This window comes from Telopea speciosissima, chromosome 8 (assembly GCF_018873765.1).
Source record: "Telopea speciosissima isolate NSW1024214 ecotype Mountain lineage chromosome 8, Tspe_v1, whole genome shotgun sequence".
Classification (NCBI taxonomy): Eukaryota; Viridiplantae; Streptophyta; class Magnoliopsida; order Proteales; family Proteaceae; genus Telopea; species Telopea speciosissima.
Genome location: NC_057923.1, coordinates 12,058,861 through 12,073,389, shown reverse-complemented (window position 1 = coordinate 12,073,389; position 14,529 = coordinate 12,058,861). Strand labels below are relative to the sequence as shown.

Here is a 14,529-nt window from a genome sequence, read left to right as displayed (position 1 = left end):
CTCTTGCCTCCGCTCTGTGCGTTTACCATGGTTCGTCATAATCGACTAATTCTTTGTTGCATGAATAAAAGACAATTCATTAATCATCAAGCACATCAAGTCTTTTAGTTTAAAATTTTAAATGTTTAAGAATTAAGATTTAAGAGCACTAACACAAGTATATAAGTATATAACTACTTAGTATTTTTCCCCTAACCCTCATATTTTTCTCATATTTAAAAACAATTTTTAAAAATATTTTTCAAATAAATATTGGCCTAGCACAACAAAATCGAAAAGATATGTAAATGGGCAGCAAATAAGAAGTATGTACAATTTACTTTTATATTTTTCAGTAATTTGAAAACAAAAACCTCATATTATTTCTTATTTTTTACTATTTTTTTGAATTTTTTAAATATTTTTTATAATTTTCAAAAATTAAAATAATTAATTATTGGCAGAAATATATTTTTGACACCATGAGGCCATAGATCGGCCAATGGTGTCTAACATATATTTAATTCATCACCATACAATATACATAACCCCTATTATTTTTTGATTTTTGTTGTAAATAAATCCAATTTTTGAAGTAGAAAAATAAATAAATAATATATATACCAAAAAAAAAATTCGACACTGTGAAGTCGTAGATCGGCTTCCGGTGTCTAACATATATTTATTTCATTATAAACAACATGTTGATCAAGCATTTCCCTAAAAAAAATCAATTTTGAGAATATGGTTTTACCTGAAATAGTGGAAAGGCTTCACAGATGTGCTAAGAAGTTTGTTCTCCAAGTGATTCCGGCGTAGATGTGGCAAGGATTCAAGTGGGAAGTGGAAGATTGAAGAAGAAATAAGCAAAAACCTTCAAAAACCAAGCAAAAGAGGAAAAATGCTTTGTTTCTCAGTTTTGGTCGAAATTTCGACCGAGACTATCGAAACATGGTATTGTATATAAAGCATTTTCTCGAGATTTTCGAAATCTCGCGAGATTTTGAAAATGTCTCGAAATATCTCGAAATCTCGAGAATTTCGATCGAAATTTAGTATTTTTTTTATTCGAGGGGTCATTTCGTTTCGAGGGGGTCGAAATTCTCGAAATCTAGATCGAGATTTCGTGAGATTTTGAACTATGTGTACAGGGGAACAGAGAACAAGGGGAGCTACTGGTGTATACGAAGGAAAGGAGAAATCCTGCTTCATGGCTGCCTATAAAGAAGACCTGCCAAAATCCTTCTTCATCACCTCATCCTGAGTCTCCATCCATCGAGACAGGTATACCTTCTTCTACTCCTATATCCTCAGACTTGGACCTTCCTATTGCCCACCACAAGGGAACTCGGGCATGTACTAATCCCATTGCCAAGTTTGTTTCCTATGATTCTATTTCCCTTACAGGTATAGCCTTCTCTGTGACAATCTCCTCCATATCTATTCCCAAGAATGTAGCAGAGGCTATGGCAGATCCAAAATGGAGAGAAGCAATGAACACAGAGATGTTGGCACTTGAGAAGAATCATACTTGGGACCTTGTTGAGCTCCCTAAAGGGAGAGTCCCTGTTGGGTGCAGATGGGTATTCACAGTCAAGTTCAAGTCTGATGGTACCGTGGAGAGATATAAGGCAAGACTTGTCGCTAAGGGTTATACACAGGTGTATGGCATTGACTTTCAGGAAACCTTTGCTCCAGTGGCCAAGCACAACTCCATTCGGGTACTTCTCTCAATGGCAGCAAATCTTGATTGGCCTTTGTACCAACTGGATGTGAAGAATGCATTCTTACATGGTGACCTAGAAGAAGAAGTGTATGTGCATCCTCCTCCTGGGTTCAAGCATACTGGTGACAGTGGGAAAGTGTGCCGTCTTAGGAAGGCTCTTTATGGACTCAAACAGTCTCCTAAGGCTTGGTTTGAGAGATTTAGACAAGCTCTCCTGCAAAACGGATATACTCAAAGTCAAGCTGATCACACATTGTTTATACAAAGGAAGGACAGCACTATTACGACTCTCATTGTTATGTTGATGACATTGTGGTCACGGGAAATAGTGAAGCCGAAATCTCAAAGCTTAAACTTTACTTGTCTCGACAGTTTGAGATCAAGGACCTCGGTCCATTGAAGTATTTTCTGGGGATTGAGGTTTCTAGATCCAAGCAAGGGATCAATGTTTGTCAAAGGAAGTTTGTTCTTGATCTTCTTACAGAGACAAGCTACTTGGGATGTAAACCAGTCTCCTCCCCCATTGAGCAGAATCACAGGCTAGGGGAAGATTGTGGTGAACCGCTTGTGGATGCTGAAAAATACCAGAGATTAGTAGGTAAGTTAATCTACCTTTCCCTCACCAGACCTGACATTACCTATGCTGTGGGAGTGGTGAGTCAGTTTATGCATGCACCCAAGGTGGGACATCTTGATGCAGTTTACAGGATCCTCAAGTACTTGAAGTCATGTCCTAGAAAGGGTCTTCTCTTTTCTAGGAATGGTAACTTCAGAATTGAAGTATATACTGAGATGCGATTGGGCGGGTCTATTTCTCGATAAAGGTCCACCTCCGGATCTTGTACATTTGTTGGGGAAACTTAGTCACCTGGAGAAGCAAGAAGCAACCTGTGGTAGCTAGGTCAAGTCTTGAAGCGGAATTTAGGGCCATGGCTCATGGTGTGTGTGAAATCTGGTGGTTGAAGAAACTTGTCCAAGAATTGGGGTTTGAGACGATAGAACCTATGAGTCTATACTGTGACAACAAGGCAGCCATAAGTATTGCACATAATCCGGTCCAACATGACCGGACAAAGCATGTTGAGGTTGATAGGCACTTCATCAAGGAGAAAATAGAGTCTAAGACTATTTGTACCCCTTTTGTGAAGACAAGTGAACAAGTGGCAGACATATTCACCAAAGGACTTAGTTCTCATCACTTCAGTTTTATGTTAGACAAGCTGGGTATGTATGACATATACCACCCAGCTTGAGTGGGAGTGTCAAGAGTACTTAGTTTCAGGGGTATATTTGTACTTAGACACTTACTTATTTATTTTATGTGCTATTTGTATTAGGCTAAGGGCCTGAGTGTAATTAGATATTCTTCTCAATATAAGGCTGTTTGTCTCAAGTTGAGAGACATAACAGATTACACCAAATCGTGTTTGAACTTTGCCTCCCTTGGAGCTTTTCTCCTCTCTTCTCTTTCTCCTCTAAAACCTAACAAGGAGGAGGGGGAAACCCAATCATCATGTTGGATTATGTCCGAAACCTTGGTGCAAATATGAAAGAGGGTTTTTTTTTTTTCTGGAATTATGAGTTAGAATGGGGTTAAAACAGAAACAATATAAATAAGAGGATTTTATGTAATAACAACATGTGAAGTACTTAATCCCCAAACTCTTAGTCCCGAATGCCCTGCCTGCTGTAAGAACAAAACCACCAACCAATTCAGCTTTCACTAGTTCCACTAGAGTCAATTGCATAACTCTTTCATTGTTTATTTATCTGATTATTTGACCTATTGATGACTGTTTCTAATAGATTTGTGAGTGCAGAATCTTATCTCAAAGTTTCAGGTTGATCCGACTCTTGTGGTATGTGTTCCTTACTGCAGTTCTGTTGCTTTTGTCGTTAGGTTGAAAGAAGAAGTGCTGAAATTGCCATTAAGTACTTTTTTTTTGGTGAATAAATAATGTATTACCAAAGAGGAGAAAAAGGACAAGAAGGGGGGGGGGAATATACAATGGGGAAAGAGGGGGGAAGGGGAAGCGAACCAACTAGCGGGTCCTCAAAATAGAGCTATCTAAACCCCAGGATACAACAATATGCCTGTTCCTTGGGGTGTCCGGGAGGGCCTTCAAAGGAAAAACACGAAACTTGGAGGAGACATCAAAGAAGATGGCTTTCCAAATCAAGTTGAACGAACGAGAATTGGATGTCCATCTCCTAAGGTTCCTTTCCAATAGCGGGTCCTCAAAATAGAGCTATCTAAACCCCAAGATACAACAATATGCCTGTTCCTTGGGGTGTCCGGGCGGGCCTTCAAAGGTAAAACACGAAGCTTGGAGGAGACATCAAAGAAGATGGCTTTCCAAATCAAGTTGAACGAACGAGAATTGGATGTCCATCTCCTAAGGTTCCTTTCCAAGATCAGACTGAACGGTGGTCACGCTTTCCGGTCTACCGTGACCCTCCGCCCACAAGAAGCGGATAACGTAATCTCGTTCCATTGTTGGTGGTCCTTGATCTTCCCTCCTGCTTACGCAGTGTCGATTACTAAAGCTATTCCCTGGTGCATGCATTTGAATCGCGAATTGTTTCGTGATACCGATTGTCAGCGTAGTGTGTATTTGATGTATGGGCCCTTTTAACCAGCGTATGTATGCTTTTGGGTACGGGATTGTGCTTCTACCTCACTTTTGTTTGATAGTGGACCACTACGTGGACCCTAGTTTCCACCGTCTTTCGCTAAATCCTGGCCGGCCTTCACCCCCTCGAGGGTCTATCTTGGAAAGGAACCTTAGGAGATGGACATCCAATTCTCGTTCGTTCAACTTGATTTGGAAAGCCATCTTCTTTGATGTCTCCTCCAAGCTTCGTGTTTTGCCTTTAAAGGCCCTCCCGGACACCCCAAGGAACAGGCATATTGTTGTATCCTGGGGTTTAGATAGCTCAATTTTGAGGACCCGCTAGTTGGTTCGCTTCCCCTTCCCCCCTCTTTCCCCTTTGTATATTCCCCCCCCCCTTCTTGTCCTTTTTCTCCTCTTTGGTAATACATTATTTATTCACCAAAAAAAAAAGAAAAGTACTTAATGGCAATTTCAGCACTTCTTCTTTCAACCTAACGACAAAAGCAACAGAACTGCAGTAAGGAACACATACCACAAGAGTCGGATCAACCTGAAACTTTGAGATAATATTCTGCACTCACAAATCTATTAGAAACAGTCATCAATAGGTCAAATAATCAGGTAAATAAACAATGAAAGAGTTATGCAATTGACTCTAGTGGAACTAGTGAAAGCTGAATTGGTTGGTGGTTTTGTTCTTACAGCAGGCAGGGCATTCGGGACTAAGAGTCTGGGGTTTAAATCTCCCTAACGCATGGACTCAATCCCCCAAATATCAGGTCAAACCTTGGAGGAGTTGCTGAGTTCCAACTTCGTTTCTCAACCCACAGTTCTTTTATTTATGCTGCGTAACCCAACAATGTAATATGGGAATAGAATGAATTGAAGAAGATAGTTGAGTTGTGGTGGTGTGTTGCGAGAGCCTACTGGCTGGCCGCATCTCCTTCCCTCTCTCTTATTCTCGTGTGCTGCTACTTTCCCTTCTTTTCTCTCATTGTTCTAATCTGATTAAGGCTTCTTATCACAGTGAATCTCTCTTGGTCCTCCCTCCCTTTGCCATAATTATCCTCCTTCATTCCCTCATTCCCTCTTCCCTATTCTGTTATTAATTTCTATTGAGTGGGAAATTAAAACAAAAATTACTAACTTAAGAAAATCTCATACATAGCTATCTCAACAATATAAAATAAAATGCAATTACAAAAATATTCCCAAATAACAAAATAAAACCTTATCAACCCGTTTTGGGATTGGTTCATCTCAGTCTGGGTTTCTAGATTGGGTCATGCTGGTCCAGCCATGATATTGCTACTGCATCAATTTTGTTGGGCAACTGGCAGTTGGTGTTGTCATTGTTGCCAACACAGTCAGTGACAGACTCACAGGCAGTCCGTAGTACAATGGTAGATTGATGTGGCACAATAGGTGGGCAAATGTACAAAGTACAAAAGCAGACTGATGCAGAGTACAGAGCATAGTGGCAGTGTACATGTGATGGTACAGATAGTACAGTATCAGCAATCGCAGAGCTATAGACAGATGTGATGTCACAGAGCAGTGGCAGCATGCAGTTGTCAGTATCAGTGAGATGGCATGGCAGTTAGTGTGGCAGTCAGAGCGATGACATGGCAGTTAGTGTGATGATATGGCAGTTGAGCAGTGGTAGTGTCAGTGTCAGCAGTCAGTCAGTGTGATGACATGACATAGTTGGTTCAGATGTGTAGGGTGTTATGGCAGTACTGCCACTCTGGCAGTGAAGTTTTGGTGATGTGTACAGTGTTATGGCAGTCAGATAGTGACTTGGCAGTGCAGTGGTAGTACAGTCAAGTTGGTAGAGTTACTGAAGCTTCCGGACATGTGTGGCAATGGTTTATGATGTTTGGTGACATCACAGAGGTTTCCGGATGATGCACAATATTTACAAGTGTTCTGGCAATGTTGGACAAGTCAGACAGTGAGTTCGCAGTGCAGACAGTATTTGGCAGGTATACAGTGGCATCTGGGCATGTATGATGCCATTTGGTAGCCTATTATGGCCTTACACAGTGTTTGGCAGTACATGGAAGCAGAAGGTGAAGGTCCCGTATAGTAAAAGTGGAGATTTCATAGGTTAATGCAGTGGCAGGTTTGGAGCTATTTTTGTAAGGCTTAATAGTGAAACTGGCAGAGTGAGATCTAAATGAGAAACATAGTTTGTTGAGTCGTCTTTCCAACGCAACCGGAAGTGCGTAATTTCAATGTCGGACAAAGGAGTTATGACAATTTCCTTAACGTCACATAGAAAAGAAGCTAAATGGGAGGTTTTACGGATTTTTGAGCTCTCAGCAACTTTTTCCTGAGAATGCATATATGGAGTTAAGGTCCTCCCCGTCACGAGCATGGTGGGGAAAACTGTGTCGAAAAGTACCTTAAAATGAGGGAGATATGGCAAAGATACCTTTTCAGGCAATTTGAAAGGCTGAGGCAACTTAATATGGTGAAATTGGCTACACTGAATCGCGATATCAGTGGCCAGGATCAAGCCACGTCGACCGATGCAGATTTAAAGGTTTGGATGAAGGCGCTGAAGGCGCACGATTTGGCGACGAGAAAGATGCTCTTGCGAGCATTCTGGTTGGTCAGGTGAATGGAAATACCTGCGCTGCAATCTATGGGATAAGAAGGCTCTCATGTCAATTCTTCCGTGTTACTCGTCACACTGTGCACGCTGGCGGAGATTCCATTTCATGATTCCTGCTCGCTCCCGAGTTTGTAGACGGAAGAGATTCTGATGTAGATTGAAGCATGAAGAAGACCAAGACAGGAAATTTTTTTTTTTTATTTATAAAAATGTACTGTTCACGTGAAGTCGTGAACAGTTCCATAAGTTACTATTCACGTGAATAGTGTTGTGGGGCTCAAAATCAAGATTTGGCTTGGATGAGATCCTGCCAATATTTGTTAGGATACTATCTATTAGTTTCTATTTCAGTAGTTTTTATTTTCTTGCATTGTTATTGAGTCAATAGCTAAAGTTTCTATTTTCCGGCAAGTTTCTATTTTTATGTTAGTTTCCTTTTTTCAGTTTTATTGGCAGGCAAGCAATCTCCCCACACTATTGGGAGTTGCTAATTTTGTAACCATTGATGAGATGATTATAAATAAGTGTATGTGGCTGAGCATATGCTTGTGTGTGTGATTGGTATACTCGGGACTGCCCCGACCAATAAGGTTTTGGTTGAAGACCTCCATATCAGCATTTGTGTTTGTGCATTTCTTTGTATGCATGTGTGCCAAAAGTGAGATTACGCTATCAGTGTGTTTATCAACGAGATTGAGTTATGTGTGCCGTACCGTGAGAGTTGATAGTCACAGTGCCATCGGTGTTGGGAGTACCAAGGGTGTGTTGCAACTGTGTTGGGAATAAATTTGGAGAAAATTTTGTGACCCTGATTCACCCCCTCTTAGTGTCAATCTAGGAATATCAAATTTGTTTCTATTTTTGTATGAATAATGACTATGCTTTTAATAAGCAAAAGGAGAAGAGTAAATATGTTTCAGCTTGGAAGACTGATAATTAATAAGTTGGAAGAGTTGAGTGGTATATTTGTTTAAAGGTATTCATTTTTCCAAATGAAAGGTAGTTACTTTCCATCCTTCAAGTCTGATGGAGAATTTTCAATCATGAAGCTCCATAAGCCAATTGATTTGTGTTTTCCCCTATTGGTGGCCCAAGATACTTAGGAGCCTTCTCTCAACATCACAACTAAAAAGATTAACTAATTTGGTTTTTATCTCTTTTCCATAAGTAATACCAGCCCATATGCCTTTACTTAAGCCTACTTTTGAATTGTACTTGTTTTCAAAAGTCTTTTTTGGAGCACAAAGATCTTGAAAGCATTTCAGAGGATTCAGATTATGAAAAGATTTGGTTACCTGGTGAAACTGAGGTTCTTTGTCTTCTCAAAATTTTTATGCAAAAGTGATTGTTCCCAATTCCCACTATCTGGCTATCTGCAAATTCTTTATCATTAACAATTGTAGGAGTAAACGATAGTATAGATTTGTAAACAGGGACATTCCCCAAGTAAAGGTTGAAAATTGCTAATTATTTTTGACATACTTACTGATTATTCGGTGCTTTGGCTTCATTTCTTGCATTTCGGTGTTATCCTTGGGCAATAAATGTTGCAGATGCAGTTGGTCTTCCAGTACTACTACTAAATTCCTTTTGTGGTTCATCCTGATAAGTATGCTTATTTAGATTTTATATTATGGATTTCTGGTACATTTTTATTTATGCAGTTTTCATTCCCCCTGAATAGGTTCGTGCATATGCTGTGAATGTCCTTGGAAGAGCTGATGATGAAGAGCGTCAGTGTTACTTACTTCAGTTGGTTCAAGCTCTTCGGTTTGAGCGCTCTGATAAATCTCCCCTATCTCATTTCCTTGTGCAACGGTGTATGCTTAAATTAGCTCTCTAAGAAATATCATTTTAAGTGCCAAGCTTCTGCAGTAATCTACTGCCAACCTCTTGATGTCATCTGAAAGGACTCCGTTGGAATTTGACAGCATTGCAGAACATTGAGTTGGCTAGCTTCCTTCGATGGTATGTGGCTGTGGAACTCCATGATCCTGCATATGCAAAGCATTTTTACTGTACCTACGAGATCCTTGAAGAAAATATGATGAAGGTATGGCCTTATCATTTTTAAGGGGTCTGTGTTGCCCAACCTCTGCTTAGCATGATAATCCTAATACTTGAGGTAAAAATGTGATAAAAGCTATTGGTACTGTTTAGTGATCACTGCAATACATTCATTATTTAATGCTAAATAGTCAAAAGATGGTTAGTCCAAAGATAGAACTGAAAGCTATCCAATCTGTTACCCAATCTGTGGAATCTGTTATGAAAAATTTCACTTCATATAGCCAAAAGAAGAGATTCTCCTTTATGTATGTTGAGATATCGCATTTTCATTGAAGTGGATATTTTGTAACAGTATTAAATTATGAAATCCCTCCGAGGCAAATTCGAGAGCTTGTAAATTGTAGTTAAAAACGTTTGTCATGTTAGGTTGGTTTGGCTGCTTAATGTTGCAATAACCTTCTGCTGTTAGCCTGAAATGTTTATTTACCCTTACCACAGTTGACAGCTGGTGTTAATGGTGAAGAAGATGGATACAAATTGTGGCAAAGCTTGGTGCGCCAGACACAACTGATTGCCTAGTTATGTTCTATAATGAGAGATGTTAGAAATGTACGTGGAGGCAAGGATTTAAGTCTCGGTATCGGGTATCGTATCGGTCAGGCGATTTTAAGAGACGTATCGTATCGTATCGTATCGTATCGGAGATACGTATCGATCGGTGCAGAAACGCATGAAAATGATCAAAATACACATGAAAATACACTTTTGGACACAAAAAACAATATAAACAAGCAATTTGTGTCATATATCATGCATATATACTAAGAATTGTGAATAATCAATAACCGAGACAAGTGCAGCACTTTGAAATTGTTATAAAAGATTAAATGATGAAATTCTTTACATATAGAGTCACTCTATTGCCATGAAGAATGTCGGGGTGGATCAAAGTCATGTCCTAAGGGTCTTTAACAATAGGAGCGACTAGGATGATGTTGTGTCTTGTCCGAACATAAGCACAATCTCGAGCCCAGTCAAAATACGATGGTAGTGACTCTCCCACTCATAGTAGAATCGTGTGTCTTTGCTCTGGAGTGGCTAATGTCACGACAAGACTAGGTTGTGCTTGTGCTTGATTCTCTCCGTATCCATAACTTCCATACCCTAAAGCCCCATGTCCATAGCTGAAGAAGAACTCGATGCATAATGCCCATGGCACGATAAAGCACCAATAATCGAACTAATGCTAAGTGACTCCATGCCACTCATAAGCACATCACTATCATATGGATTGTGGGAGCGCTTGGCGGACTTGCCCTTATGCGGCTTCGCGAGTAAGTCTTATGGCCGGCAGGCTCGGCACCATGATCCATATCTTGGGTAGTATATGTGTATCCGCCTCACATGTGAATCGAACCCCAGACGATGTTGTGAAGCCTCATGGCCACTACCACTACCTCCAGCACCATGGCCACCACCACCACCACCACTACCATCATCATCATCGTCATCATCATCATCATCATCATCATCATCATCGCGGCACGACAATGAACCACCACCACCATCACCATCACCATCACCATCGTCGTCTTCATCCTCATCATCAACATGTTGTTGAGTTCCTCCATACGGATGACCGACCTCGTCCTCCCGACTAAACCTTCTTCGAGCTACTTTCATTTTCTTCAACATTAGGACAAGGATCTTGTGATGGTGGCCGTGTTGCATCCTCATCCATCTGTTGAATGATGCTCTCTATCACGGATCGAGTTTGGTTGTGCGCGATCCTCACTTAATTGATCCATCACCAATACCTTATCGGTATCTTCTATCCATGCTCTAACTGGATCTTCATCGCAAGTAGGTGGTTGATGTCGATTGGGTTGACATCTACATCATCTCCTTCTCTTTCCAGCTCTAAATATTTAAGCTTGACTTCATGTTGTAATGGACATACACTAGCTTCTCCAACTTTGAATAAGCGAGACGATTCCGGGGTTTGGTGTGTATCAACCCGAATGTACTCCGATTCGTTGCCACTAGAGGATGCCGTCAGGGATAATACTCAATTGCAATTCGGGTTAAGTGTGAGCACTAGTACCCCATAATTGAGCCACCAATCACGCACAATAATAAATGAAATATTAAAAGACAAAACCTTAAAACAAATTTTAAATGATATAATAAATTAGGTAAACCTAACTTACAGGCGTTGTGTGCTCCTAGCATGGATAGCCATTCTATCAAAAACCACGAGTGGCCTCTCGAAAATACTTAGCCTAGAGAGGTATTAAAAATATATATATATTAGTTCCACTTCCACCAATCACTCTATTCTTGGTTTCAATCATTTATACAACTAATTTAGTTCTAACCTCATCCATGGCAAGTGTGGCCTTCGCTACATCCTGGCTCCATTCCGTTCACAACATTCCTTAGGGCACGCAATAGATCCGGTCTACACCCTATATCATTGGAGTATTGGATATCCGGATTCAAATAATATCTTGCACATGGTTTGTAATGGATGGTTAGAAACCTAGAAATTCTAATAATAAATAAATAAATAGTAACTTACTAACTACTAAGTGTTTAAAATGAAACCAAAGTCATATACTTATAAGATTACCCTTGATGAACATCTTGAACCAACATATTTTCCCATCGATCGGATATAATCTTCAAATACTTCTTGTTTGATGTTGGATTATTCTCATGTATTTTTCTCTTCACACGTCCCATGGCATCTACCATCTTACCCATGGTCTGCTCTTTATCCCCATCAACCTCTCAAGCATAAAAAGAGTGGCATCATAACATTATAAAGTCGGCCCATTGCAGCCCAAAAATTTGAGGAGGTAACAAGATCTTGAACAAATCTCCCAATTTCAGACCTTGCATAATTGCTAGTCAACCACTCAGAGAGGTGAACATCCGTAGCAGCCCATGCTTTGAAATGAGGCTATCAATTGCAATGTAATTTGTTGCAAATCTTATTGTTGCAAGCCTCACTAAATCCCCTTGTGTATAACTCCTCATCAATGCCAAAACCCAACTATGGTTGTAAATAAAGTTGGTGATTTTCCTTGCATTACCAACCAACTTTTGGACCTTGGGCAATTCTCCTATGTCCTTAAACATCAAATCTATGCAATGAGCTGCACATGGTGTCCAAAATAAATGTTGCCTCTTTAACATAAGCAAGCTGACCAGCTTTCTTGAAATTTGCTGCATTGTCGAGTTACTACTTGGACAACATTTTCTTTTCCTATGTCCTCCACAACTTCATCCATTAACTTGTACAAGTAGTTGGCATCTTTGATTTCACTAGATGCATTGACCGACTTGTGGAAAATCGTCCTTCCATCACAGATAAGAAAATTGATGATGGATAATCTTGTTGGTCCACTCCATCCATCACACATGATGGTCACTCCATATAGTGGTCACTTCTCCTTGAACCTCTCTACATACTCATGCACCTCTTGGACAATATCATCCAAGTAAGGCCCAAGCAATCTCATGAGGTGTGGGTGGCTTAACATTTTTCCCACACCGTGAATCTCCTTTACCATGGCCTTGAAGTGGGGATTTTTGGCCTTATGTGGTGGAATCATAGAAGCTGTGGAACCATCTGAGATTGCTCGCCTATCCTTTTACTAAGTGTTTTGGGTTGAAAGCTTTCTTGATCCTCTGTTGGCTAGCATCCTTGCTCTATAGACATTAGGATCCATGTCTCGATATCCGGGCTCTTCTTTCTCTTACCCTTACCACTCTTTGTAAACCGGTCAAACATCCCTTCACACTGGTTGCTCTACTAAGGCCAACAGGCTGCTTACCCTTACTTAGAGATGGACGACAAGAGGAGCCAACACCAATATCTACAGGGGCCCTGGCTGGGTCGAGTTGATTGACTTCTAATCAATTGCTCGGCTCTCCATTGTTGCTCTTTTGCTTCATGTCTTGATTGTTTCATCGCCAATACCAACTCGGGTCCTCCTCTGCTTCCATATCCGATCCTTCATAATCTTCAAAATCTTCCATCAAATTTTTCACCAATGCATCAACATCATCATGTGCTTGCTTGGATTTTTTTGGAATCTCTAAGGTGTTTTTGCATTGCCTCGCTTAACTCTACAGGGCACTGTGACACTTGGAAACATTTCCATATCCTCCCGCCATGTGCTCTTTTTGCCGAGTTACCCCACCTCCAAGATGTTGGGTGTCACGGAAGTTGCACTGTGTATGCAATCTATTATTGTTTATTTTGGTACAATAAGACCACCCAATGTCTTGTTGTCGCGGCATCGTCCTAAATACCAAACAAAAGTAGATAACTATATAAGATATATATTAAACAATATTCAAATCCACACATCAATAATTTATTATTTATACAACTATACAAGTATAGACACACATTATGATGCATGTCATGCATTGCATCATCTTCTTTTATTTACTACCTAGCAAAGTTGCCATAAACAATATTTAAACATTTTTATATTTTCTACAACTAGTTACACATTATTTAATTTTTTAAATAATTAAAAAAAATGACATAATGTACTACATATATGAATCTAAGTCTTTGATTCTATTTCAGCCAATCATACATTTTATCAAACTATAATGAAAGAGTATAGATGGAAAAATCAGATTTTTTACATTTTTTTAAGTATTTTATAAATTCAGAAAATACCCCAAAAAAAAAATACAGATTTTAGGGTAAATGTATAATCTTCTTGGGATGTCATACATCTATACATAATGTACTCCATATCTTATAAACATTACCATTTGTTTTAAAGTTAAGAAGAAAAAAAAAAAATTCATTTTAAAGAAGGAATTTTCGGTTTTGGGTAAAAATGGTCAAAGAAACATGGATTTGAAACCAAATCTTTGTAAATGCATACAAAGAATGCAATTTCTATGTTTGTTTAACATATTCTCTTTGATTCATACCAAAAACATACCAATAATCAAAGATTAAAGCAAAAGATTCAAGTTTTTTCAAAAACTTACCTAACCCTTCAAGAACAGCTTTTGAATTCGAATGTAGGCTGTTAGATCCACCAAATGATGTGATTTCAGCTCCTCTAAGTTCGTTTTGGCAAAGAATTGAAAGCCCTTAAGAAATCTTACCCAAAAAGCAAGTTTAAATGTGTTTTTGGAAGGGTTTCTCAAAGCTGGGAAGACCTTTTTCCGCTGGACTGCTAGAAATCGAGTTTTGGGTGAAAATGATGAAATGGCCATGTGTTTTTTAAGTTAACGATACATACCGAGACGTATCGAGTCGTCTCGATATGTATCGGTATGTATCGGTCGATACATATCGATACATATCGAGAGGCGATATCGTCGTCTCGATACATATCGTTTTTAAATATAATAAAATAATTTTTTAAAAACTCTCGGCTGTATCGATACGTATCGATCGTATCGTGATCGTATCGATGCGTCTCGTCGATACGTCTCGATACAGTCGAGACATTTACATTTAAAAAAATACGTCTCGGCTGTATCGTATCGACCACGACCGACAACGAGACGTATCGGCCGAGACGATACGATAC

General features: G+C 39.5%; 1 pseudogene; it reads left to right on the top strand.

The window, feature by feature from the left end:
* The window catches only part of LOC122671639, a 41,732-nt pseudogene that overhangs the window by 20,663 nt on the left and 6,540 nt on the right, over window positions 1-14,529 (top strand).